Source organism: Agelaius phoeniceus, chromosome Z (assembly GCF_051311805.1).
Source record: "Agelaius phoeniceus isolate bAgePho1 chromosome Z, bAgePho1.hap1, whole genome shotgun sequence".
Classification (NCBI taxonomy): domain Eukaryota; kingdom Metazoa; phylum Chordata; class Aves; order Passeriformes; family Icteridae; genus Agelaius; species Agelaius phoeniceus.
The window spans coordinates 42,842,692-42,870,606 of NC_135303.1; the positions used below are offsets into that span (position 1 = coordinate 42,842,692).

At 42.6% G+C, this 27,915-nt stretch overlaps 1 protein-coding gene across 2 annotated transcripts in view; it reads right to left on the reverse strand.

Moving 5' to 3' along the window:
• The window catches only part of LPAR1 (lysophosphatidic acid receptor 1), a 72,808-nt gene extending 52,389 nt beyond the window's left edge, over window positions 1-20,419 (reverse strand). Inside the window, exon 1 of one of the 2 annotated variants that reach the window (XM_054652720.2) lies at window positions 20,169-20,419. The gene's annotated coding sequence lies outside the window, so the exon portion shown is untranslated. Of the gene's footprint in view, window positions 1-19,562; window positions 19,688-20,168 lie in introns of those variants that run through there. The other variant, XM_077171522.1, reaches the window with a different exon arrangement.
• Window positions 20,420-27,915: the final 7,496 nt, after the last annotated feature.

A 27,915-nucleotide genomic window follows, 5' to 3' on the forward strand; every position in this document is an offset into this window, starting at 1 on the left:
TCCATCATTCCAGCCATCCCCACAGAGCATTTGCCACCATCCATGAGTCAGTGCAGAGATAGAGCACTGGCCACTTCTCTCATTCAGTGATATCCAAAGCCAGCTGGATGGCGTTAAGCCCTGCAACCTGACTTGATCCAACTTTTCCATCAACAGCTTTGCAGCTTGCCATACAGGACTCCATAGAGAAGCTTTTCATTTTTGACATACCCATAAGACATGGCACAAACTGTCAGTAAAGAAAGAGTAAATAGTTTCCCATTTTCAGGTAGCTGACAATATGGTAAGGTCTCCTCAGTACATCACCACTACCTCCTCCTCCACTTCTGATGATAATCTGAAATTTTTGCTTTTGTACCAGTCCATGATTACTTCCAGTGATTTGGATTTCCTATTTGATTTTGCTGTGTGATCAAGCGCACCCCACTTATTCCACATGGCATCAGTGGCATGAAGTGTGGAAGGGACTTTCCTTTTGAATATCCAGCCCAGCACTGGGCAGTCAGCGTGCCAGGAGGAGCTATACTTTGGTGCCAATCACTTCTGAAGCAGATTGATCCCTCCCATAAGCTGCCAGATATGCTTTTTCAGCCAGGCTGTAGGATGCCTTGGATCCTTTGTATTGCTGACTTCAGAATCCCACAGGTTCTGAGTCCTTGAGTCTCTCCAGGTACTTGCAAGAGATTCCAGGATGGTCCATTCTCCCTGGCTGCAGTGTAGAGTACACTTTTTACATCCTGTCTCGTCCTGTCTGGCCCAAGGGCTACTGCATGAACAATCTATTGTTTAATTTGACAACATCCATCTTGTCATTTTACTTCTAAAAACTGAATTTCCTGGGCAGATCCCTTGAGTTTACTTCACCAAAAACCATGATAGCACCAAAGCATAAGGACAAGCCAAACTAATTGAAGTTGTTTTGAATCTATTTAATGAAGATAGCTCGGTGTGTGCAGATTGCAAGCCAAGTTATCTGCATTTGGTGTATTCTTCAGTGGAAGGGTTATGATCTTTACAATTTACTCCTAATTCTCCCCTCTCTCTCTTCCATGGGATATTGTATATGCAGCTGAGGAAAACCCCCTGCACTCTGTTCAGTACTTAAAAGAGCTGCAAGAAGGTAACAGCTGTGATTCAGTGTTGGGCAAAAGAAGCAGAAAAGAAATAAAAGAGAAGATTTCCAGACAGATGGTGAAGCCCATTGATGTACACTTGCCCTAAAGTTCTTCTGAACAACAGTGAGCAACTTTTTTCCATTTAATGAGACTCTCTACCATCTCCCCATCACTTTCTGATGTCTGAGCAAAGAGACTATGGTTTCTCTTGCCTCAGCAGATGCACTAACAGTTTGGAAGCTAGCACAAAATTAACAGTCCCCATCAAATTTTGGTGATAGGGTGTGCTTGGATACACATATTTTACAGAGCAAATTCTGCATAGTGGTTGGTATCAGCCTGGCTCTATTACCTGACACCCCTCTCCAGAAGGCAGGATAAAGAGTGTCATCACATCCACTATCTATTGCCATGGCAATAAGTACTGAAATAGATCTAGTATATGGCATTGATTAAGCATGTTCAATAGTGGTGACTGCAACAATCAGCACACCTTCAGACCAAATACTGTCTTAGGTTATTATGTAAGATATAACCAAAAGTATGTATTCTATCACCATTTTCATAAGCTCTTAAAACCAGGTGGTGGAGTGTTCTTTATCTCTTCCATGACTCATCCCTGATAGCTCTCTCTGAGGGATATCTTCGGCTAATGGAACATCAAGGTGTCACTGCATGACTCATAAATTACATCAGCCCTTTGTGAGATGCTCTGCCCAGAGGGAGGAACCAAGCATTCCTACCTGGACATAATCTGAGGATTGGAACACCAGAGCATCTACTGCTGGATTCCCAGAGTTCAAGAACTCCACAACCACCACTGGAGCAGGATGAGACTTTACTACAGGATCACCACTTCAACAGAACCATTTAACTGGACTGCTATCACCACCCTGACTAACAGAGTGTCAGGTTGTATTCTGACTCTGTCAGTTTAAGCCAGTGTTTTCTGCCTTTGTTTCAATTTTCCTTTTAAACTGTAGTTCTGACTTGGAATCTCTCATTGGTTCGCTATCAAACTGGTACAACTACCAACAAAATGCGCAGGTTACACCTGTTCTTACAGCACATTCAGTGCCTCCATCATCCCAGTGAAGACCAGTTCTACAAATATGTCCACCCCCAAGCCTTCCTGTCTGCTGTTTCTAATCACTGGTCAAACTGCTTGAAAAAACTACAGAGCTATAACTTCTCACCCAGTTGGAAGCTCTTCATAAGAATGAATAAATTCACTGTGAAAATGGATTTGTGATGTATTGCTGAGGGGTTGTGGAAGTCTGGAAGGGGAGTTCCAAAAACAAGGGACAAGCTCACCACATTTCCTGTGCTAGGCTGCACCATAGACCCTCCTGGAAACAGTCCCTGCCAGTAAAGCCAGACATTTCTTGACTCCAACTTCACTGTCTAGAAAAATAGAATGGAATTTGCTAACATATGAAAAGGCTCAGACACAGCAATAGGAAATCTCTACCTTGCAAACACTGAAATGAAAACAAAACAAAACCAAAACTGATAGTAATACATACCTGACTCTACCATTTCCCAGCATTAAAAGTGGGATACTTTTGGTATTAGTTACAAAAACTTACAAAATTAACAAAAGTTACAATAAACCCTAAGAAATTTGCCAGATTTTTAAGTTTAAGACTAAAGATCAAAGACAGACTGAAGTTACAACAAAACTGAGCTTATCTGTTCACTTCTGCAGAAGAAACTGAGATACTCACTGTTGGACTAGCATGCTATATAGGAGCAAAAGCTCTTACATATGCACCAAAGACAGGCAATAATTACACAGAATAAAAGATGCTTATATAAATAATACCTCATCCCCAAAACACAGTGCATATATTTACCCAAACCACAACAGGAAATCAATTTATATCTAGAAACATTTTTCCATTAAATCCCTGTCTCTGTGGAGGAATCCTCTAGGGACCCAGTAATTTCTTTGCAGTTGTCAATAGTTCATTCACTTTGACATTAAATCTAAATTCCTTGCAGATATTGTTTAAGAGACCAGAATTTTCTCTTGCAATCTGAGAATGTGAATCCAACAGCATCAATTTCTATCCAGGCCACTTCTGCTCACAGAACTCATGGTGTTGATGAAGCATTGTACTTTTTGAGCACAAACATACCCAGAGCAATTATTAAAAATTGTCATTTTCCAACTGACATAATAAATACAAAACACAGAAACTGCCTAAACAAAATATCATTGAGGCTTAAAATGGAGGGAAGGAGAGGGAAGAAGACCTGCAACAAGAATAATGTAGTGTTTTGAATGTTTCACTGTCATTAAAAAAATAAATTGTGGTGTGTGGGATTTTTTTTTGTTTGGTTTGGTTTTTTCTTGTTTTTCTGTTTTTTTTTTTTTTTTTTTTTTTTTTTTTTTGTGTATGAGTGTGTGGTTTTGTAGGATTCTTTTTCTTTGTTTTCAGCAATCTGAGCACTCAGGACTTTGACAACCAGAAAAACAGGACAAAAATCTCTCCCAATTACAGATGAAACCTAATCACTGAACATGTCAAAACAGGTAATGCCGACACCACTGCTGCCCCTTCAGAACAACAGTGTCCTAAACAATTGTCTTGGAAGTAATTCTGTGATACAACAAAGAATCAAGGATTTTATTACTGCTATGGTTCCATATAAGGAATGCATCTGCTTTTGTGTGGTATGATGCCTGCTTTGATTGCAATTTGTCACCCAAAGCATACATTAATCTTAATATTAAGTGCAACCACCTCTTTAGCCATGAACAGCATTAAAAGCAGAACAGCAGCATGTTTAGCTGTCTATCAGCTTGCAGATTGCTTCACTGAAACAGCATCAGCTGGCCAGAGCACTCAGCTTTTATTTAAGCAAACCAAGACAACACCTTGGAAAATTTAACTTCAAGATGCCCAGGTACCTGAAAAGCATCTGACAAAAAACCCCAAACCAAAACGTACATGAAAGCTCACTTAAAGATCAAACTAAAATGCAGAAGTTCCAAAGTGTATTACTAACCAGAAAAAAAAGAAAAAAAGAAGCTCATGTTTCCTATCTTCTCTTCTGTCTTCCACCAAATCACACTGTACACCTCAAAGACTTTTAGACTTTTTAAAAGCTGCTGCAGGGATGCTGGAAACTTCCTGGGGCTAAAAGAGATTTCCAGTTTCCATTACCTCAGTCTTTACTTTCAAAATACGGCTGTTGGCCTTTCTTAGGTAAGTAAAAAAGATGAAGAATTCAGTAGTGATTAGAGGCTAGAAATTTATTTCTATACAAATTTTAAAAACTGCCCTTAGATTCAGTGGGCTCTTCCACAACACAAGGTTACAACAGAGCCTCTCAAATCGAATCCATTTGCATTCACAGTGCAGTCTGTGCTTCAAACAAGAAAAAAATAATTATGTCATTCAAACCTTTTTGAATAGAAGCTCTGTGGCTAATCTGGGGAAGATCATTGTTCTGGCTTCAATAATACAAGCACTGCAAGATTGCTCCTAAGGCTTCCCATGACAGAATAGAGCCTGCAAGTTCAGCAAAGATGTCCCAGGTGGAGCCTCCTTAACCAAGCTAGTTTCATGAACTCTGTAGAGGGAATGTGATCTGAAACTGTCCTCTTTCCCCATGCTAAGATTAGGGAGATGATCGATCACCTTAACAATTTACCATGCACTGAATTAGTTTACAACAATAAAATAGTATCATCATGCAGTTGCACTCCCTCAGAGAGATCATCTGCTGTCACAAAGAATGTGGTTCAGCAAAGGCACCTTCACAATGACCCCACCAGGGCAAGGTTAGAGAGCCTGCCCACATCCCCAAATAAAAGCAGAAGAGCAATCTGAATATATAAAAGGACAGAAACCTCTCTTCCCAGATTTTCAATGAAAATAACCAAACAAACCAGTAGATAGAACAATATCCTCAAGCCTTTACCTTGCAGGGTAATCTTTTCCATATGCCACTCTAATTTGCCTCATACCCCTTCTGAGGATGACAAAAGCAGACTGACCACAATCACGACAGGGGTTCCACCAAAGGGCAGACAGCTCAAGAGTCTGTAATTAAACTACACATGTCTACCCTTCTCCTCTATGTGCTCTGAGGTCCCGCCCCAGAAAGGACCTCCAGATGATCTTAAGTGAGTAGATTACTCCCAAAATTACAAGATGTTAATTCTTTCAGGAATTGTTTTTGTCTTAGTATTGTGTATTTTGTTATTTTGGGGTTTTTGGAGGGAAAAGAAAATGTCACATTTTATTAAGTGACAGAAAGCATCCTTTGAAAGGACAAACCCATAGGATATGGCATTGTAACATATGAAGTCATGAACACATTCACCCTAAGTCATTCCAGTAATGATACAAACTGGATTCACATCAGCAGCAGGCCAGTCCTGCAGATTAGCCAATTTTTTCTGCATTCTGATGAAGAGAAATTAACCAAAATAAAGGAAATGAGACAACAGAAAATTAGGAGTGTAACATCTCAACTCTTTTTTGCTAGAACTGTCATGACTGTGCTCCCAAAAACTGAATCATATGCCTTTTCCTTGCTGAACACAGGATACCTTTTTCTCTGCTGCAGATTGAGGCACTTATTCTCATTCGCAGTCACACAAAACTTTCACTTATTTTATGAAGTTGTCCTTTTCCAGAATCCTTTCCATACTTCCCTGACCTAGGTCAGTTTGCACCATTCTGTGCAATTCTCTCACTTGCTAAACCTCCTTTCCTGATTATTTCCATATTGTATCCATTCCACACCCATCTCTTGGGGAGCATTTTGTTGCTGTTTTTTCAACCCAGAATGATACCTCATCTTATATTGAAGCCTCGTACTTCTCTGAAAAGCAGAACTGTGTGAGAACTCAAAAATAGTTCTGTATGGCTTCCTCAGTTTTCTCATTTTCCTGCAGTTTGCCCTTTAAAGCCAACACATCAGTCTGCCTTCCCATTACTATCCAGCACCCCTAGAACTATTTCAGTCATTATCTAGCTTCTCCTAATGACTTCCATAAGTGTTTGCTTGTTAGGAATTGCTTAGAGATGATTGTTCCTTTGCCACTCATTAAGGCTGGAGAACCTCTTCCCACTCTCTGGGGGAAAAGTAAGCATCTGCCTTAATGCAAGGGATGCTGGCTGGTAGATGCACATCTCTTGGGAAGTATTAGGAGCTTCTTCAACACAATGAACAGGTCAGTGTAAAAATAATCACACCAAACACACAGACATACAAAAATTGCTTTAAAGCACCATCTTCAAGAAATGAAGAAGCAGCTCCACAGTGTTTTTTTTATTTGGTAAATACCAGAACAGAAAGATATTCCTGAAAGTGAATTTTTAATTTTTGCATTTCAAGTAAAAGAGACTTAAAGAACTAGGAAGATTCCAGAGTGATAATTCATGCAATCATCTGATTTCAACATTATCTCACTACTTTAAACTTCCAGAATCACAAGAAAATAAACAGGAAAAATACAGCTAGACACCAACTCCAGGAGAATAATGCCAGCCTGCTTAGGCTTATGAAAACAAGTCACTACAATATGGATGGTCTCTCATAGCACAACCACAATGAAGTTGCTGTCATGTGACTGTATTTTCAAAATATACACTTTCATCATACTGACATCTATAGTACCAAGTACTCCTAAAAGAAGTAATTTCAAAACAGTTTCTGAAACTCTTTCGAAATTGTTTATTTCTACTGACAGACATGAAATTTGAACTAGTTAATGAAGAGGCAGAAAAGTTCAAAGTAACCATAGATAGTTCATAATCTAAGATACATTATTAACTGTTGCCAGCACTATGTGCACATGTGTGTATAAAAGAAAGTATGGTGCATGCTTTTGTCCTCTTCTGTCTCTTCTGTTATTAGAAAGAAAAAAAAAATAAAAAGAGAGAGGGCGAAAAAGAGTGACAGAGTAAGGAGATGCTCATTAAAATTATTCTGAGCACTGAAATTGCAAGGGTAGTGGACAGAATTTATCTCAAAATACATTGTCATTATTATTTTGCTTATTAATTAATATAATTAAAGAATATAACAGTGGACAAAGTGGGCTTTTGTATCAGCTTTATTAATGACATAGCCAGAAGGATAGAGTGCACCCTCAGCAAATTTGCAGATAGATATCATCCAGAGGGACCCGGAAAAGTTTGAGAAGTGGGGTCATGGGGATCTCATGAGGTTTAACAAGACCAAGAACAGGTGCTGCACCTGGGTCAGGACACTCCCAGTATCAGCACAGGCTGGGGGATGAACGAATGGAGAGCAGCCCTGTGAGCAGGACTGGGGGATGCTGGTGGGTGAGAGGCTGGACATGACCCAGCCATGGGCACTCCCAGCCCAGAAAGCCAAATGTGTCCTGGGCTGCATCCAGAGCAGCGTGGGCAGCAGGGGAGGGAGGGGATTCTGCCCCTCTGCTCTGCTCTGCTGAGAGCCCACCTGGAACCCTGCATCCAGCTCTGGGGTCCCAGCACAGGGAGGACATGGACCTGATAGACTCTGTCCAGAGGAGATGGTGAGAGGGATGGAGCACCTCTCCTATAGGAAAAGGCTGAGGGAATTGGGATTGTTCAGCTGGGAAAAGAGAAGGCTGCAGGGTGACCTAATCGCAGCCTACAAGGACCTGAAGAGAGTCTTCAAGAAAGATAGAGGGACTTTTTAGAAGAGCATGTAGAGACAGGAGGAGAGGGAATGGATTCCAACTGAAAGAGAGTAGTCATATATTTAGTTCATATATTAGGAAGAAATCCTCTACTGTGAGGGTGGTGAGACACTGGCACAGGTTGCACATAGAAACTGTGGATGCTCCATCTCTGGAAGTGTTTAAGGTCAGGATGGATGGGGCTTTGAGCAACCTGGTCTAGGGAAAGTGCCCCTGTCCATAGCAGAGGGCATGGAACTAGATGATCTTTAAGGTCCCTTCCAAGCCATTATATGATTATGATTCTAGCTATATCAGAAATCAGGCTACTTTTCTCCAAACTATCCCTTCTCAGCAGAAAAAGCACAAGAACTTAATCTCCTAAAAACTTCTAAAAAGAATTTTAATATTTGTTTCCAAGAAGAAATAACAAATTCAACACTTCATGGATCAGCAACAGAGACTCCATTTGTAAACTCCACCTTTTGTTTTAAACTCAGAAAAGTAGCAGAAGGCTGGCACTCTTCTGAAACAAGTTTGTATTTAAACATTCAGGCAATATCCTTTTGCTAGATAAAAAAAACCATCTGGATGATAACAAAGTGTCACAATTCTCTAAGCAGCTTTGAGGGGGGCCAGCCTTAAAACAAATACTTCCTTTTTACCCCACATCCACAAAACAGATGTTCAATCTTCAGGCAGAATAAACCACCACAAAATACAATAATTTGGAAAAGCTGAAGCCAAGGAAGTTCACAATTAAGCATGCCAAACCTCAAATCCCAAATTACAAAGGCACCACCTCAGTATAGATCTACATGTGCCATGACCAATGATACAAAAACAGGAGTTTAATTTAGTTTATCTGAAACAGAAATTTGCCAACTATTCCACTCACTCACAACAATACATTAGAGACTCTAAGGCAATAGCTTAACATGGTTCAGGCCACCACCAGTGCAGACACAGAAACTATTTATCAACCCCTCAAACCAGAAATAACAGTCATGCTCCTTCAGAAATATTTATGCAACATCTGCATTGGTTCAACTGACTGCTCTCCAGACACTTTCTGCAGTGCTGTATTTTGCAAAGTTAACCTGAATGAAATTTGAAAGAGCTTAGAATTAACAATAAGAAAGAATTATCTTAATGACAGGATTTAAATTCCCTATTCTCATGTCACTGCTCTTTCCCAAGGCCACAAACAAACTTATCTGATAGACAGCAATGACCCAGAAATAAGATCTTACCTTTGATCTTGTCAAAATGGAGGGGGAGCAAACCCAGTAGCTCAAGACAACAAAAATCCTCATGTTGACAAATGAAAGGGAATTACTTCTTGTCCATCATGCAAGTATCTGGTGTCCTCAGAACAATACACCCAGAATTTGTGAATCCCTGCTGTAAAATTGGGGCTGGTTACTAATTTCTTGGCAGAGGTCAACAGGGCTTCCTAGTCCTCACAGTCTGCATCATGGTCCCTGCTGCTTACAGTATACCAACTTAACTGGTTGGGCTTTTTGTGGAATAGTTTTTATGGATGATCAAGAAGTAACAGACTTCGCAAAATACCCTGGGAGCAGCAGCAGGCTCTGTCAGGGATGCTTAATAGAGAACTGCAGCAGAGTACTGGGTTTTGGCCTTGGGTAGCTTATGCTGATCATTCTATGAATTCAAGATTTATAAATGTAAAGCACAATTGAAATATGCCCTGAAGGGAGAGTTACGAAGAAAACACCAAGACTTCACCACCTTTCCTCTGACCCTTCCCCTTTCCATTATCAAGTGAAGTTTAAAGCAACTTAGGCTTCTGGCTATCTGAACAAGCAGGTAAATACAGAGGATTAGCTCACAGCTTGACTAATTCACTTTAAGAATTGACTTGGATTAGCTCTGAGTTGTGTTTAGCAGACAGGCTCTTAGTGCTTGCAAGAGGTCACATGAATTAAGTAGGCTGTTGTAAATTCACACCATACTTCAGTGATTATTTTGCTTCTCTGACTAAGTCCTCAATATATACAATGCCCAACAGAAACAACAAATATTCAATCAGAATATTTGGGAGATGCCACAAATTCAAGTGAAAATAGAAAGCCAGGAGGCAGAATGGAGTTGATGTAAAAACAGAACAAAACCAAAAAATCCTATCTTCTAACACATATGATGACCGAAAGGTTAGTGGCCGAGCACTATCTAGTCTGTCTCACCACTTTTTAGATAAACTCCTTTTGCATCTTTGTTAAAGAGTAAGAAATGCAAAAAACCCAATCCTATTGGACAAAAGCACAACTGAATATCAATGGATTATTCTTAAAGAAAAAAGAAAATAAGAACTAACTAGTAGTTTGCCTCCAGCTCTTCCATTGGATCTTGGTGCACATTAGCATGGGTACAAACTTTAAACAATGCACACTTCAAAGCCTGCTTCAGACAGTCTTGTAACAAAAGCATAAGCCATAAAGCATTACTTGGGAACCACTAAGACTTTTTTTGTGACCACACAAATAAACTAAGAAGTTCAAGGGATCCAGGCCACAAAAGGAGAACGTACTGAAATCCACCCACAAACCAGACTTTTTAGGCATGCCACAATTGCACACACCAGCTGTGTCCATGACACCAACGCCAGAGGCCCATGCACAGCTACTCTCATCCCTGACACACTTAGTCATGCTGGGTCTGATTTTCAGCCTCCCACTACTGAGTGGCCTCTCTTTGGTCAGCCAACCTTATACTCCCCTCTCAGGAGATCCTGCCTGGAGTGCTGCATCCAGCTCTGGATCTCTTAACAGAAGAAAGAGCAAGTTCAGAGAGGACCATAGAAATGATGAGAAGGCTGAAGCACCTCTCTTATGAAGACATGCTGAGAGAGTGGGGTTGTTCAGCCTGGAGAAGTCAAGGCTCTTATAGCACCTTCCAGTACCTAAAGAGGACTCATTAAAAAAGCTGGAAAGGGACAAGGGTATGTAGTGATAGGACAGGGGGTAATTGACAAGAAAGAGGGTATGTATAAATTAATATTTGGAATAAATTATTTAGTGTGAGAGTAATGAGACACGGGAACAGGCTGCCCAGAGAAGCTGTGGATACCTCAATCCCTGGAACTGTTCAAGGTTATGCTGCACAGCTCTTTGAGCAACCTGGTCTAGTGGAAATTGTTCCTATCTGTGACAGGGGTCTGGGACCTACCTGACCCTTAAGGTCCCTTCCAACCCAAATCCTTCTATAATTCTATACAAAAATGCACTATGGCATGCTGGCAGTACAGTGTTTTGGAGTAGCCCAATATCTACTACTTAGTCAGCTGCTGCCTTCAGTCTTGCAGCAGCCTTCTTCCAAGAATACTCCACTTAACCCAACAGGCAACACTGCCAGGTGAGAAGGAAGAGTAAAGCACTGTAACTTACCAAATCCTCAAAATTTCCCACTGCAGCAACACTGGCACCCCCCTCTAGTGGAGACACAGCTAATACAAGCAGGAGATGACACTTGCAGGGTCTTGGGAAGAAAGTTAATCAAACCACAAGAGGAACAGTCAGAGGAATACACAGAGCACAGAATGACTACTGGAGCAATTGCAAGAGGCAGATGCATGGTGAGTGCACGTTCGGGTTTCCTACCAGTTAGGAAATGTTACCTCATCTTGGGAGCTCCAAGAAAACTCAGTATTTCCCTCCCCCCTTTCTCACATGAAGCACAAAGGAGCACAGTGTGGCTTCTTTGCCAAAGCTCTTCCTGCACTTTTGTGCTGCTCTTCTGAGGGAAAAAGTAACTGTTTTCACACAAAAATTACACCAAAGATCCCCACAGAGATCCCCTCCTAATATTTATAGCATATTAGGAACAATTTAGAAGGAAGAACTGAAAAAGCTGTAAGCAAGTCTCTCAAACAGAACTTGGTCATAAAAATCTGTGCAACTGATGGCAAGAAACTTTGTGGAAGAGATGTTGGGGATGGAAATATGCAGGACTATGGCATAAGCCTTTGCTCAGGCACATTATTTTTAAGACATTTATGTTTTCTAAAATCTTATAATTCCCTCCTGTCATCAGATTGTCATCAGCTTGCACATCTCCCACTGAATTTTTTTCCTCTAGGCTGAACCTCCTAGGATGCTTTTGCATGTGAAACTTAGGCAATCCAAGGCAGGAAACAAAAACACACTGTACTTCTTGGAGAAGCAGGCATTAACCTATGCTATTCCTATAAACTGTTTGCAAAATTGAATCATTCTAAAGATCCATTTTTATTTCATTAATTAATAGCAGGATTATTCTGATTTTAATAATACCCTGAAGTCTCAGTCAGTTTCCAGTCCCACTAGCATGGAAATAGGACACTGTAACTACTGTAAACAAGAAAGCTAAAAGACCAGGGGTGCAAACACTAATTCAGAAAAGTCTTCTTTTTTTTGCAAGGCTTCTGTACAGGGAAATACACTGCTCTGAGGTAAAGTTTTCAGCAGTTCCATCAAAATATTTAGGAGGAGCAAAACAATCCTGAAATGTTGCTAGCTCTCAAAGCCCTATGCAGAAACCATGCCCAGGGCAGCTCAAAGATACGTGGCTCATTTCCACAGAATTGCTCTCCACATATGACACATCTTTGGGTGGGATAGAAAGGAAAAGGAAAGACAGAAAGACCAACAAACTCAACAGACATTTATAATATAGACATTTCAAGTACAAGTCACATTCAGGATGATACTCCTTGAATGCTGGGTACCTATCCACACATCCATTTCCCTGAAGTTGTTTGTCCTGCTGCAGTATCTCAGGAAAACAATTTGGGAATTCCATTTCCTTGGCAAGAGGAATGAAGGGGCAATGACCTATTGATGCATTGGACTTGTGTCTGCAGGAATGGAACAACAAACAGGGAGACACGTGGATAGAAACAGCTGAAAATCCCAATGACTTCTTCAGTGAAAGCCCAGGCTTTGCTCCTCTACCAAATCTAATGCTTATGTGGATGGTTAACATATGCTCAAACACCACTCCTAGTACATCCCAGTGTCACTGAGGCACACAGGACATCATGCTCTTACTAGTTGGCTGGTTCATCCTGACAAGACAGAAATTCCTGTAGACAGCAGGAAATGTTCAGGTTATTCTCTTGTACTAATAATTTGCCAGTACAACATACAACACTTTAGCAGGGCTGTGTACACTTTTGCAAAGACACCTTCCAAGTGCAATAGTCACTGACTTGCAACAGAGCAGCAATACAGACCTTGCTGCACTTTACTCTCCTTTGGGATTGACAAACTGACCATTATCAGTCTGAATTTATGCTTCTGTATCTAACATTCCCCTCCCAATTTCCCAAGTGCTTTTTACTTCAATAATTAGTTTTATATATTCAAAGTTAGCATGCAAGTACAGAAACATGCTATGAAGTTTACTCCTATAAGCACAACCTTAGGCAAGGTAGCCAAATTTCCACTTTACATTCTACATTACAGCTTCACAACCACATGAAACCCCTTCCACTGCAACTCATATGAGGACTGGACATATCTTGTAAAATACTGATCCAGTCCCTACAGACAATCACTGAAAACACACCTATCACAATAGGCATTGCAACAACAACTTAATTATGCACAAAAGCACACAATTGACTTATATTAGCTGGAGTATCAATGAAAGAGCTCCGAAGTGTCCGGAGTCAGGCACACGTACACACTGCCACCCCTTCCTTCTTCATATTTGGTTACAAGTAACTGTGAAAATAGTAACACAACCACAAAACCTTGAAAGCTCCAGGGCCCAAGAAGCGACACAACTGTTGCAGTAAGAGATTGTAAAAAAAAACACAGTAGCCACGAGAAAACAGATCACACCAAGAGAGTCAGTGAACACCTAACGTAGACACACAAACCAAAAAAAAACAGAGCACAATAACGACCACCACAGTCCCTCCCAGTGCAAGGCAACATCTAGGGGCAAGGTGACCTTTTCCTGACACTGCCATTGGCTTGAATGAACTCCTAACCTGAACTCCTCCCCACAGGTCTCCTGCCACCAGCCATCCAGCTGGCAGCAGCAGGTGCCACTGACAATTTGCTTGTCCTTGATCCAAAGCAGCAGGAAGGTAGGGGTGCTCAACACCCCCTGGGTTTCTGTGCTTTGAGCTGAAGGGACAGTGAATGTTGCACTGGTGGCACCCCCAGAGCCTTCCACCCCTCCTTCAGCCCTTCCACCTCACTTGACACCAGCAACGCTGATTCAGAATTGAGCAGCAAACTTGAGTTTTCTTCTGCACAAGCACCGTGGCTGTGTGAGGCGTGACACCTACCCTGACACCCACATCCTGGCTGGGTGAGGCTTGCTGTCCTTCTCACATTGCAGCTCTGCAATACCATCCCAGCTCCCTTGCCCTGTCACCAGCAGCAGCTCAAGGACATTGTTTGGCAGATCTGACAACCACAACGGGTCAGAAACAGACTGCACTATCAAAGACTAAACACTTAATGAAATCCAGCAGCTACAGTCCCTTTATCAAAACCCCTTCAGAGTAGACAAAACAACACTTGCCACACTCAAAAGCTGTGTAGCTATGAAAGCTTGAGAGTTTATCAGCCTTTCTCCTTTCCTACAAACACCAACCTGAAGTATTACCACCTTAAAAACAGGTGTGACCTGTACAGCATCTCTCTTCTCTGCTTGGATTCCAGTAAGTCTTTGCTAGAGCTCATGTTCAGCTCACTGCTATTAAATAATCACCCACTTACTCAAAGAAGATACAAGTTTCTCTATGCTGCAAGCATTCAATATTCATCCAACATTTATTGCTGTAGCTAACTTCTTCTTAATAAAAAATGGATACTACTTTAGCTATATTTTGGGTGAGGAGGATGAAAACAATCCTCCTCAAATGGCAAAAATACTTCTAAGGAAAACTTCTGCTCCCATAAATAATGTACCAGCAACATTTCATATCTGCCATACACACCCTAAAAAGATGGAGGAGGGAGGGAAAGGGGCTTGCAATGAAAAGCAGTATGCATTTCCTTTGCCAGATTTTTACCCCTCTCACAATCTCCAGCATTCTGTACAGAAAGATCTTGCCTTTGATGTCAATCCAATGCTTTCAGGCTTGCTCCTGCAAGCACTGCAATGTGCAATACATTTTCTAGCTGGCAAAGAAATAGATGTATTGCATTTAGTGCCTGTTAAATTCATCCTACTCCAAAGGTCACTGTGGCATGTAAATTCCTACAGAAAAGCCAGAATGGTTTGTAATTTGGCAACATGAGGCCCACACTGAACTAAGAATTATCATACGTGACTATCAAACTCACAGACATTTTTATCAGCAGTTTCAAAAATCTACTTCAGGAGGTGTTTGCCTCTTAGTCACACTAAGAAGCAAAACCAGAGAGATAATATTGGTCTCTCATATTTATCACCTTTGTATTTTTAAAAAGAAAATAAGAGGACCTCTGAATTTTATCTAGAGTATATCACATGGAAGCCAAAAAAAAAAAAAAAAAGGCAGTTCCAATTCCTCTCAAGTTAAGTAAGTCTAAAATAAAGGTAATTCAGTTGGCACAGAAGTCTACATATAGTTCTCTGCATCATAGTATCTGTACTCCCAAAATACTTTTCCTTCTAAAAGAGACCCAGCCTCCCCACTTCTGCAACTGAAGGCATTTCTTGTGCCACTGATCCACACTGCCTACCATCATTTCAGCAGCAGACCACATTGCAATGCATGAGTGGGAAACAGTAAGGCACAACCCTTTGCTCCTGTTTCCCCAGCAGCCAGGCCATTATCCATCAGAGTCCAGGAGCACAAATCTTCAAGGCACTTGGAAAGCAAAACATTCTGCACACACCCCAGGCCAGAACCCTGTCCAGGCTATTTATCCTGGGAGTGGCTTGAGGAGGAGGGATGTGGTTCCCCCTCTCTGGCTGTGCTGCTGGCAGGGGCAGGCATGCCTTACCCAGACGCCTTGAACCACAGCAGCCCCGCAAGTCTGTGGCTGCTTTTGCCTGCCAGAAGCAAAGGGAGAAGATTCACTTTCTTTTTAAGAAGAAATACATCTTTACTTCTGAGGAAAAGGCACCAGTGCTCTCCTCTTTAAGTGCACTAACCTAACTGCCTACAGTATCTGGGTCAAGAAGGACCCAGATCCAGTAGGAAAGCAGGACAGGACTGAAAAAAACATGATCCACAAACTATTCCAGGCTGTGCCTATCGGGAAATTCTGGACACTTTGCACTAATCCAAGCTAGGCTATTGTTCCTCTGTAGAGAAATACAATGCCTTAACAACCTCAAAGTTGTTTGTCAAGAGTTTATAAGAGAAATACCACGGTCACCTGAGTTGCCATGTGAGATGGGGACACACATGTACTACCCAAACCAGCACCAGCACATAAGCCCTTTTCTTTTCTGGTTGCTCAATGTTGTACAAATAGAAACAGTATTTCAACAATTAGAGACACCAGTCATTTAAAAATGAAAATTGACCCTAGAATGCAACATTCATCCAAGCAATTACCAAGATTTTGCAATCCAGGTGTGCTGTTAATCAGCTTGGGAGTACAGAAAGTGTGTCAGGCAGTCAAGAAACACCAATGGAGATGAGAAGGAGAGGTCTGGGTACACAAAGACAGGCCCTTCTCAGAATTCTCCCCTACTTTCAACAAAAATCAAACCAAGGTACCAGACATTCAGATGTTCACCATCACATAACACCATAACAATACATCTATGAAAGTGCAAGAAAGCACAGGCAATGCTTCTACATGTTAAAAGAACTAAGCTTGAAAACATAAATGGAGAAAACCAAAATTCAAGTTCCCTGACATGTAAGTAGAACAGCAGCTCTCATTTCCTTGACAGAACTTTCTTCTGCCCTGGGAATACTTTTGTATTTCTGTCAAAGCAACCCATCAGCCTTGCACATGATCCAAAGTAATTCAGTGCCACTACAGATTTTACCATTGACATTTATGGGCCACGGATGAAGTCTTAAGCTTCTGCTTTAGCTATGAAGAAAAACACAGGGGAGAAAACATGAAGTGTGTAAGTGTAGCCCTCATGCAGCACTGCTGAGGAGTGCCACATCTCTACGGTATCACCTTGTGACACTGGAAAAGTCAAAACCACATCAGATGCTACATAACCCCTGCCAGCTGAAGCCACTACTGCCTCAAGTCCCTCATGATCAAACATTTCTGGAGAGCAGTGTTCTCCCTTCAAATTATCAAAACTCCTAAGGCAACAAATGAGGACCATACCTAAACTGAAAGCAATCTTAAAGAAAAGGACATGGGGAGATGGAAAAAGAAAAGACACACTTTCTTTTCTCAAAAGTTGGGTTTCTTTTCACCCTACTAAACTGACAGAAAAAATAATACAGCCCATTGTGAAAGATGAAGTAGTGAAATGCACAACATATAAAGAACTAATCCAGTAACTAAAGATGCTGGAAGGATCAAATATTGATTGCTCTATTCTTCTTTCAGTAAAACAGTTGAATGCATCTTTCTCTTGGCATTATGTGTAGCAGGAGCTCTTCAAATACCCCACTTAGATGGATTTAAGTGAATTTAAAGCTGAATTTAAGTGTCCCTTAAATTACATGCACTTTTCTTTCTGAAAGGGAGGAAATTGCATTTGTGTAGCAAATTCTAATTTTGTGACGGAAATAGCAGTGAAAAGGACAATTGCCCTACAGTACTGGTTACCACTCTCAAATTCTTCCACATATCCTTGAGCATTACCAAGACCATAAGTAATGGCCTCTGAAGGGTACCCCACTCAGCCCTGATGGCAAAAGGGCTGCATTCAATTTTCTCTGCATCCATATGATACAAAAAACCAGATACACAGCAAGAGCGCTCAGTAAGTGCTGGCAGGTCACCACCTAGAGGTGCTCAAAGCCAGCTCTTCTGACATCTGGAGAAGGCAGCTCACCTCTGAGAGTGCTCAAACTGCTGGGTATTCAAAGGGAGTATTCCTTTGGTGGTCTCCCAAAGGAATAAAGTGCTCAGAAGAATTACTTGCCTTTTAATTTAAACCTCTGAATATGAGACAGAGCAAGCTCAATATGGATAGGCCACTGAGAAACAGCAAACTCTTCATTAACGTGTTATTAAGAGCTCATCACAGTGATATCAAAGTGAATCCCATGCAAGTACAAAGCAGAGCAAAGCACTTTCTTCATCAACCTCTCCTGGATTCCCCAAATAGTTTAACTGTGTAACACTATAAGACCAAGTTAAAGTCAGATTTTTATTTTTTCCCATTTTTAAGCAGAGAAGGAGTTATATTTTAGCTACAATCTTCCAGAGCTACTGATGAAAACCACATGACCATAAAGTATTTTTGCTCACAGTGATAAGATTGTCTGTTACTCACACGTGGAGTTCACATATTAAAGCTGGGTATGCAGTGTAGCATTACTTTAATTTTGCACTTTCCATGTGGTTCATCTCAAAAGCTGTTTAACCTTTTGACCCTCAATATTTGTTTTGAAGAGCAAAGGAAGAGAAAGCAGACACCAGCCAATGTTTTCCTCTCTTCAACCAGCACCGCTACTGCTGAGTCCTCAGAACAAGGTTTATAACAGCCAAGGGTCTAACTACTGCAGTCTGTAATAGGGAGTGATAGAGACAGTTCCACACTGATCATGCAGTAGTGCTTCCCAGTATTCCTAAGCAACATTTCCTTAGTTATTTGCCATAGAAAAAGGAAAACAATCACCATTCATGAACAATTGTACAGGATGAGACAGCGTCAAGCTATTCTGGAGCAGAACAGCATTTAATTTTGTGTGGTTAATATTTAATAAAAACAACAGTAAAACACAGGCCTATCAAGTTGCTTTGTAAGTCCGAGCCCATATCAGTTAAGGAAAAACACGCGGCACGCCTAGAGCCAGTAATAGCAAGCTGCAGGGCAGAGCTTCACTTACGCCTGTGCACAAACAGTATTGCTTCAGTCCACTGCTGAAATTGCCAGAAATATTATTTTAGTGCTGCTGTATAGCCGTCCTCACACAAGAGTAACAGGCTGCACGGCACACAGCCCTGGCCGCCAAATTGAAACATGACTCTCAGACCTGAAAGTGATTCATTTTAGACCAAATGGTACAACACTGCAAACCTGAACTAGCATGCAAAAACTTTCTTTGAAAAGATAAGAGTTGCGGCACTTCTTAGCAGCAAAAGCATTGCTGCTAAAACAATTTTGCTAAACATTGCTAAAACAATTCCCCCACACTTCGAGAAAACAAGTTGCCTACAGGGTCGCCCCCAAGTTATTTTGCCTTGAAACTTCAAAAAAACCCCAACCAAACAAAAACCCAACCAAACAAGCAAACAACAACAATTAAGAAAAAGATGTACAGAAAACCAACCCAAACCTGGAGCAAATAAGGATGGGGGAAAAAAAAAGAAGAAAGGGGGGATTTAGGCAGCTTCTAACATTCACAGACAACTGCAATCTGTGAAGGTGTGAGTTTGTTTCACAGAGATATCCCCAAGAAAATGAAATTTAGACATTCCAACATTTCTGTGATAATGCAAACTTTGCACATATTTCCATAGGAAGCAGTTTTTTGGTATCGTTCCCACTGTGGAGCTATTTTAAAAGAACATAGGAAAAGAAGTGAGAGGAAAAAACTTGGTCCCTCTGGTTCCACCTCTGTCTTCTCACTTCAGTTTGCTAACGGCTTTTGTCCTCTAGCTTCCCTCCTGCTCCCCCCCGCTCCCGGTCTTTCTCTAATAAATCACACCCTTGTGCTTGTCATTCATCTTCTCCCCGTCCTTTACCTTTGTAAACATCACGGATACACCAACACTACTCCCATCGGACTTGAGCAGGCTCTTCGTCCGAAGGACTGAAGTCAGGAGAGAGAGGTGGCAACCATTTTTTATCTAGGACTTTTTCCACTGCCTTAATTTTGTATAAATAAATCCAAAGAGATTTCGGGGTGGAAGGGGTGACGAAAGGAAAGGAAAAAAAAAAAAAAAGGAAAAAAGAAAAATATGAGGGCAGCCCCTAAGTAAGTCCTGTTAGTGTTCCTTAATCAAACAAGTGCCCATCACTTATTCCACGCCAGCCCCGGAGACGCTAGCCCAGCAGGAATAGCAGGCTGACCCGACGCCTCGAACTCATTTGAGCCCACCCCGGAGGAGCCCTTCGCCGGAGAGCACCCCGACAAGTCCCGCCGCCCGGCACGCCACTGCGCGCCGCGGGACGGGAGCAGGTTCGGAAACACGAGCGAAACAGGCAAAGAGAGCAGGCGAAGAGCGCCGTGGGCACAGAGCCCTCGGGGAATGGGAAGCGGGCACCTTTCCGCGGGCGAGAATGGTGGGACCCCCCGCCCCGCTCCGCCCCCGGGCCCGCCGCGCCGCGCCGCGCTGCGCTGCGCTTACCTGCGGGGGCTGCGCGGGCGCGGCTGGAGGGAGCGCGGCGCCGCCGCCGCCGGCGCACACAGAGGGAGGCAGGGAGGGAGGGAGGAGGGGAGAGAAGGAGGGAGGAATGAGGGGTGGGACGGGGAGGGACGGGACAGAGCAGAGGAGAGCGGAGAGGGACGGGGAGGGACGGGACAGAGAAGAGGAGAGCGGAGCGGAGAGGGACGGGACAGAGCAGAGCGGAGAGGGACGGGACGGGACGGGACGGAGAGGGGAGGGGAGGGGACGGGACGGGACGGGACGGGACGGCCTCCCTCCGCCCCCGCTCCGCCTGCGCGCCTCCGCGGGCGGGGCCCAGGTGTGCCCGCCCCGCCCGGCCCGGCCCGGCCCGGCCCGCGGAGCCCACGCGTGCCCGGCCTGCGCACTCGGTCCGCGACAGAGCCCGGCCGGCCGCGGAGGCTGCCTCGGGCACGTGCGGTGGAATGCAGGTGTTTCTGGAACAGCCACAGTTCTCGTCCTGTGAAACTTTCGAGTCTCCTGCCGATGTGGGCAAGAGGCGTTTGGGAGCCCCAGTCAAGGAATAGTCAATTTACAGGCTCACCAAGCACTCGTCCTTGGAAAGGGACAGGGTTGCACAACAGATACTTTTCCAAATAAGAAGAACTATTTTATTATACAAAACCAAGTTCAAAGTGCTTCTTCTTCCTCACCTCCTGCCCTCCATAAGTTTTTAGTGTGCAATAGCCAGATTTCATTTGATTTATTCATTCTAGAGGCCACTTTTGCATGTACTTGCATCAAGTGAAAAGGCATATGTTGCACAACACTTAGAGTTCAGTAGCTGAAATGGCTAAGCATTTCTAACCCCTGTAGTGAGATTTCTAGGGAGGTTACCTACAGCTATGCAAGCCATCAGTGCCTCCAGCAGCACAAAAGCCTATCATGAAGCACCAAGACCACTAAAAGCACTTGTATTTCTTAAGGAACCAGAAAGCAGCAGAGACAATTCTCTGATGTTTGCTTGTGTGGCATCAACAAAGTGATGACACTGTCTGCTCTAGCTACTGGCAATATCTGCTGCACCACAGGTATGGTTATTAACAAAGGTTTTGGCACCAGTGAGAGCAGGTCTCTTGCTGTCATGGCTGGGGAGATGCTTTCTCTGTAGGAAGTTGTCACCACACAGACCTTGTTTTTGTACTCAGCATTGTAATTTTGCTCTGAAACTAGACTTGAACATGCTGAAAAGTTTTGTTAAGTACTCAGCAGGCTATTAACTTTGGAATGCGCTAGATTTCATCTTCTACCTGTTCAAAGCAAGCTACCAAGTGTTTGCAAGAGGTGACCAAAAATCATGTTCTATTACAAGCTCTAATAGATTGTTTAGCCTCTATACACCAATTATGGTGACAGGTCTTAGTAGTTTTCTCACCTATGCACAAGCCACATCCGGGCTGGACAACTCCAGTCATGAAACAATGTGCTTAAACTGCATGTGTCCTCTCCTGATGGCAGAAAAAGGATGACATACATGAGTCACTGATTAGAAAGCAGGTCTTCAGAATGCAGAATTGATTATTCCAGTCTTGTGGCAGTGTATCTGCTGTAGCTTCATTATAAACCAGATTTATTCATCATTTTGGGACTCAAACTGGCTGTACATGTCTACAGAATCTGTCCTGTCCTCAGCCAGTTGCCCAGATACCACTATAAGAGCCAAGATTAACTTGAAAGCAATCAAAGCTTTGAGCAAAGGGTGATCTGACAAGATTTACCCATCTCTGTGGGTGGGACTTCCAGCCTCAGGCATGCAGGAGTCTTTTTCAGTAGGACAGTACTTGCTGCTAAGAGCTACTACATCTGCACATTGGAAATCACCACTGCTTAGCATCCCTATGGTTACTCAAAAAGTGCTGGTTAGGATGTCCTCTGCAGCAACTCTAGCTACTGACCCCTGAAAGAAAATAGCAGAAAATAGCATCCCGAGCTCATGGGAAAATGAGCATGAGATGGAATTTCATGAAGGTAAAATGATTGCAAACATTTTATAGAAAACTATTTTTGAGTCCAGTTAAAGCGAACTGATGTAGTTAAAGCAGCAATGTTTTTTCAGTTATTTTGTTTTCTGTTAGTGACTTCAGGCATGCTTGCTCAGCCCTGAAACATTGACTTGTCATTTATTCAAGGATAATATCATTAATTCTCAGTCAGCCACTCTTGGTCTAAATAGAAGATATAGGGAATATTCAGTAAATCTTACAAACAGGCAAATATTGAAGGTCCAGGGAAGATCACGTGGTCTGATGTTTAATGAATGTAACTGCTATGAGACTTGGCTGTGTCGCTCTGTGGTCTGAGACGTGTTTATGTAATCACACACAGATGTACTGAATTGCATTAGATAGGGAAGTAGTTTTCACATCCTTCAGTCTGGAAAAACTTCTGTTTCCAGAACAAACCATGTAAGTTCCATGTGCTCAATTTAGTGAATTGATTCAAATCATAAGTATGCTTAACATGTGCAGACATTGATATACTTATATTTCATTCTCAGCATTCATAAAGTTTCAATTGAGTGGCTGCAAGATTAGTCATACAAACCCAGAAAAGTTAAACATCTAATTCCTCTTTGGTCTGGGCCTGGAAAGTACCTCTGGTCTTTTTAATTTAAAAAAAATTCTGTGAATTTACACTTGAGATCTCTCTCACTCTGTCACTTCTCTATGCAGCATACTCTGGTGTGGATAGCAGTGGATAATTTCATTTTGGATTGGGAATGTGCTGAAATTTTCAGTGCAATTTTCAGTGCTTTGAACAAAACATTTGATGAGATCACTACTAATTCCTGTGGAAAAAAAAATGGCATGCTTCAGCTTTGTCTGAGATAGGAATAACTAGACACTTGAACAGTATAGTCACTTTTTATTGATCAGCTTTTGTTTGTCACAGTCCCACCACTTGTGGGAGTCCCAGATTGCTAAAGCATGTGTACATTACAAAGAACAGCTCCAACAATTCACAAAGAATAAAGCACTCTCTGGAGTTTGACTTTTTGCTCATTTGTTATGTACATACTCTCTGAAGCCCAATGCTCACATGCTGGGGATCTCTGTTCAGAACAGGATGAAGAGGAAATAACATTACCTACAGCTAGAAAACTGAGCAAATGACATTACCTACAGTTAGAAAACATGCTGTTTTCCAGAGATACTTCAGACACATCAGAAGCCTCACAGAAAGAAAGCATTCCTATCCATGTCATCTTTGTTCTGTGGCAGTGCTTCTGCCTTGGTTCAGTCTCCTCGGAGCTGCTGCTATGATGCAACAGCAGTGCATGACATTCTATGAGCCACAAACTCCTCTAAAACCTCTAAATCTCAAGGCAAAAGAGCAGCTTTTTCCATGGAAACTCTGTCTCTCCCCAGTTCAGCCTCCTGTTGTCTGGACCTGAGGATATCCTAATCCTTCTGAAGAGTAGCAGATTGCTGAAAAGTGAATGTGATCATAGTGCTCCTGGAAGCCAAGCTTTGGCTCTTCATGGCTTTCTGCCCATGCCCAACCCCTAACAGCAGGATTGCAAGGCCAGGATTGAAGGAAAAATGGATGCCCATAGGTGCCTGAGCATGTTGAGGATTAGGAATATAGCCACAAAAGCAGAGGAGGTGGTTGATTGTCATAGCCTCTCTGGCAAAATCTAGGTCTGATCAGGCTGTTTAGACAATGCCTGCACAAGAAATAAGAGCAGTGTCTGTCCAAGTGACCAGGGCTCAGGGCTCTTCGTGAAAGAAGGTTTGGGTTTGTCCTGGCACTTGCATCATCCATGTTGCCTTGAGATGACTGGACTAGGGTTTGCAAGATGCTTCAGGTAGTTATGGCCAGAGATGCAAAGGAGTTCAGTGCATTAGTGAGTGATCCAGTAACAACTCATAGAGAACCATAAACCTCTGTGTTACTCTTAGGAGTCTTACGGATCACGTGCCATGAGATGCATCAAGGAGAGCTGATGGCTGTGTGAAGCAAATATGGGGTTTGTCTGGGTCATGCATGGGGGCAGAAGGGTGCCAGGAGGCCGGGAAGCTGTTGGTTGTGGTTCCACTGTGGTAAGGGAGGCGAGACAATGAGGAAGAGCTTTGGCTTTGTGGTAAGCATGGGCTCAGGGATGGCTGCAGGCTCCATGGAGGGAAGCTGGGGGGAGGCTGGGCAGGCATCTCCCATGGGATGGCTGCAGCACTGACACCTCCACGTGTCCTTCAGCTCTATGGAACTCCTGTGTTGGAGCCTGGGGCTGAGTCACCACTGCTGTTTCAGAGGAGCTCTGCATTTATGCTGCCCGAACACTGCTACTCATTTGGCCTTCTCTTTCCAGGCTATTGAAAAAACCTTTGTTTGTAGGGTGTTAAGGGATGACTAGATAATGAATGTTCTGATTTGTCTTTTCATCAAGCACAAGGCTCTGGTCTGCCACAAAATGGCTGAAATCCCTCTTCTAATGAGGAGGGAAATGCAGATACAGGGAAAACAAGGAAAGCTTTACCTTCAGCAAGTGCAGCAGCAGTTGTTGGGTCCATTGCTCCAGCACCTGCCCCTTTGGCTATAACTCAAGGTCCAATGAATATAAAATCCTACTCCAACAGCGATCCTTAGTCAATAGACGCATCTAAAATCCGTAATTTATCCTGTCCGTGCCCTTTCATTTTGAACTGGATGATATTTTTACACCAATAAATTGAGTGCCATGCCTCTGTACTGTATATAACTTTGCACACCAGTTTGGTCTGGTAAAATGCCAGGTCTTATATGGAGCTCCTGGAATGAGTCCAGCAGAGGACAACAAAGGGGCTGGAACATCTCTTGTACAAGGAAATGATGAGGGAGCTGGGCCTGTTCAGCCTCAAGGACTGACAACTGAGAGGGGACCTCTTCAACATCTATAAATATCTGAAGGGACAGTGCCAAGAGGAGGGAGCCAGGCTCTTCTTGGTGGTGCCACTGGTACCAAGGACTAGGACAAGAGGCAATGTACAGAAACTGTTGCTCAGGAATTTCCACCTGAACATGAAGAATTTCTTTACTCTGTAGCTGACTGAGAACTGAAGCAACCTGCTCAGAGAAGTTGTGGGCTCTCCCTCACTGGAGATATTCAAGAAGTGTCTGGACACAATCCCATGTTATGTGCTCTGGGATGACTCTCCTTGACCAAAGAGGTTGCACCACATGACCTGCTGTGGTTCTTTCCAATCTTACCCATTCTGGGATTCTGTGGGCTTTGAAAAGCTGCTGGAACTATCATTTGAAAAAGTAAATAACGCCAAGTGAAAAACTCAGTGCTACATTAGAATTTTTCCTTCAAGAGACAGTATTTCTTACTAGTTTCTTAATGTTTTTATTTTTACTGAAATAATAATTGACCCCTTCTGTCTTTTCTAGAGCTTCAGCAGCAGAAGTCACTAAAAGTTTTCCAAGAGTTGCCATGTGCACAATGAGATGGTAACACACACACAAACTCAAAGGGGAAATAGTGTGAGACTGAAGATTTAACTGACCAAAACTGAACAAAATCCCCCAAAACACAGCCTTTCCAAAACACAGGATAGAACCTGTAATACTAGCTGAACAATAAAGAATTTGGATATATTTAGTTAATGAAAGCTCTTGCTGGAAGGTAAGATTGGGTCATTTATGTCTGCACAATAGCAGCCCCAGTGTAGAACATATGAATACCAGATGGCTGGAACTGTTCCATTAATGAACTGATGCATTCATTGTTCTGAATTTGATTTTGTAGCTTTTTGCTTATAATGATTTGATTGCACCACCATTAAAAACCTTCAATAACCTCAGAATTCCTCAGAATGCAAAAGAGGAGATGCCTCTGTCCCCACTTTCCACTGACCTGCAGGTGTGCAACACCTCTGTCAGTCAAGCTGATGAATACATTTCATGCTGTTTTTCGTAGTTCTTCAATTTAAATAATGTATGCAGGATCCATGCACAATATATTCTTTCTTCCAAGGCACAGGAAAATGCATTCCAGGTGACAGTCCATTATAGTCAACAGGGTTATCCTGTGATGGATATATAGGACAAAAGAAAATCATAGCTGTAGGTATGTTGGGAGAAATTCCTTCCAGATATGTGCAAATACAGGAACAATGTCAGGCACTAGGAAATACACTTTTCCTCCTGAGCAGATGCCTCCTTATTAAACATAATTCCTATTGCAATAATCTTTCCGGTCTCCAAGCTTAATTAATGAACAGTCTAGGAGCCCACTTCATGTGTATGTTACCACAGGAAGTTTAATTTTTCTGGCTTACACAGCTCCTCTGTAAACTTTCCTTCCACTTCAATACTCTACTCCAACACTGGCTCTATCTTCACTGTGGCTCTGCAGACACTTTTTGTCACAAAAAGGCCTGGTGTAGTTAGGTGACAAACATATTTCTATCCTTTGTGGTTCATCGCTGATCCTCATGTCTGAACAGACCAAAAGGCATAAAGAAAAAAAAATCTAGAATATTAGAATATAGCAGTGAGTAAAGGATTTCTGTCAGAGCAGGGCTTTTGCTATACACCTGTTTTTGAGAGGCTGGAAAGACTCCAATCCCTAGTATCAGAAGTGACCCCAGGTCTCTCATTTTACTTCCATTTCAATTCATTTGTGGTTGCACTTATTAAGAAAGCTAAAATTAGAGTAAAATGAATAAAAACCCAAAAAACAATGAAGAACAAACAGGAGGGAAAAAATGGAAGTAGACAAGTGTGGATGCAGACTGCTCACAAGACCCTTAGAGGCAAGTTCTTCTCTTCCCTGGGGCTCCTCTGCTTCCTCTGCTCCCCTAGCTCCTCCAAACCCCTGATGGTGTTGGTAGAGATTAGTTATCTCTGATACTGCTTTTTGGGGCAGGGCCACAGCAAGAAAGAAGCAGAGGTCAGGTAGCAGGGGGAAATTCTCATGTCAACCCTCCCTAGCATGCAGGCAGGAGACATGGATACCAGATAATAGAGCCAGAAGCCCATTTTTGGAGGCACTCCATTTCTCTAAGAAGAACATCCCAGGTTTTTCCTGAGATGCTCTGTGAGGTTTGCTTCTGAACTTCAGTATCATGTCTCAGGGACACTAAAGGACAGGAAATGATCTCCAGCTATAAGAATGGTATTCACACCATCTTATTACTTGTTCCACAGACACTGTTAGGATTATCTAACACCCATCCTGTAGGTGTTGGCACACAAGGAAGCTGCAGGACGCCCTTCTGTGTCTTTCTGGAATACAGGGAGAGGACACTCTGGGGCACCACAGATGGAAAGAGATGTGTAGGCTTGGATTCTGTTCCCCACCTAGAGAGAGCAAGCTAGGATGATCAAGATATCTGAAGGTTTTTCTCAGCTCCCCAGGAGCAAAGCCTGTGTAATCCAGCTGCTGCACCCTTAGGAGTGCTCTAGTGGCTGGCTGCCACCGCACTGCTTTCCCAATCACGCTGGTGCTGGGCACTCGGTGAAATGCCCCTGCTCTGCTTCACCAGCACAGAGGAGAACCTTGGGGTCAGTCCAGCCTTGTTAGTTAATAATTGAAGGCCTGGTTGCCTGCTACTCCCTTTGCCATTTAGGGCTGAATCACTGCTTGTGTTTACAATCCCACATGCAGTATTTGCAGCATTTGTTTGCAATTGTTCTTGTAGTTCTTTTGTGTTTCTTTCACCAGGCAGGCAGAGTAAGGGCTTCAATGGAAAACAAGTAGAAAGCCATTTGTTTAATGCCAGCAAAG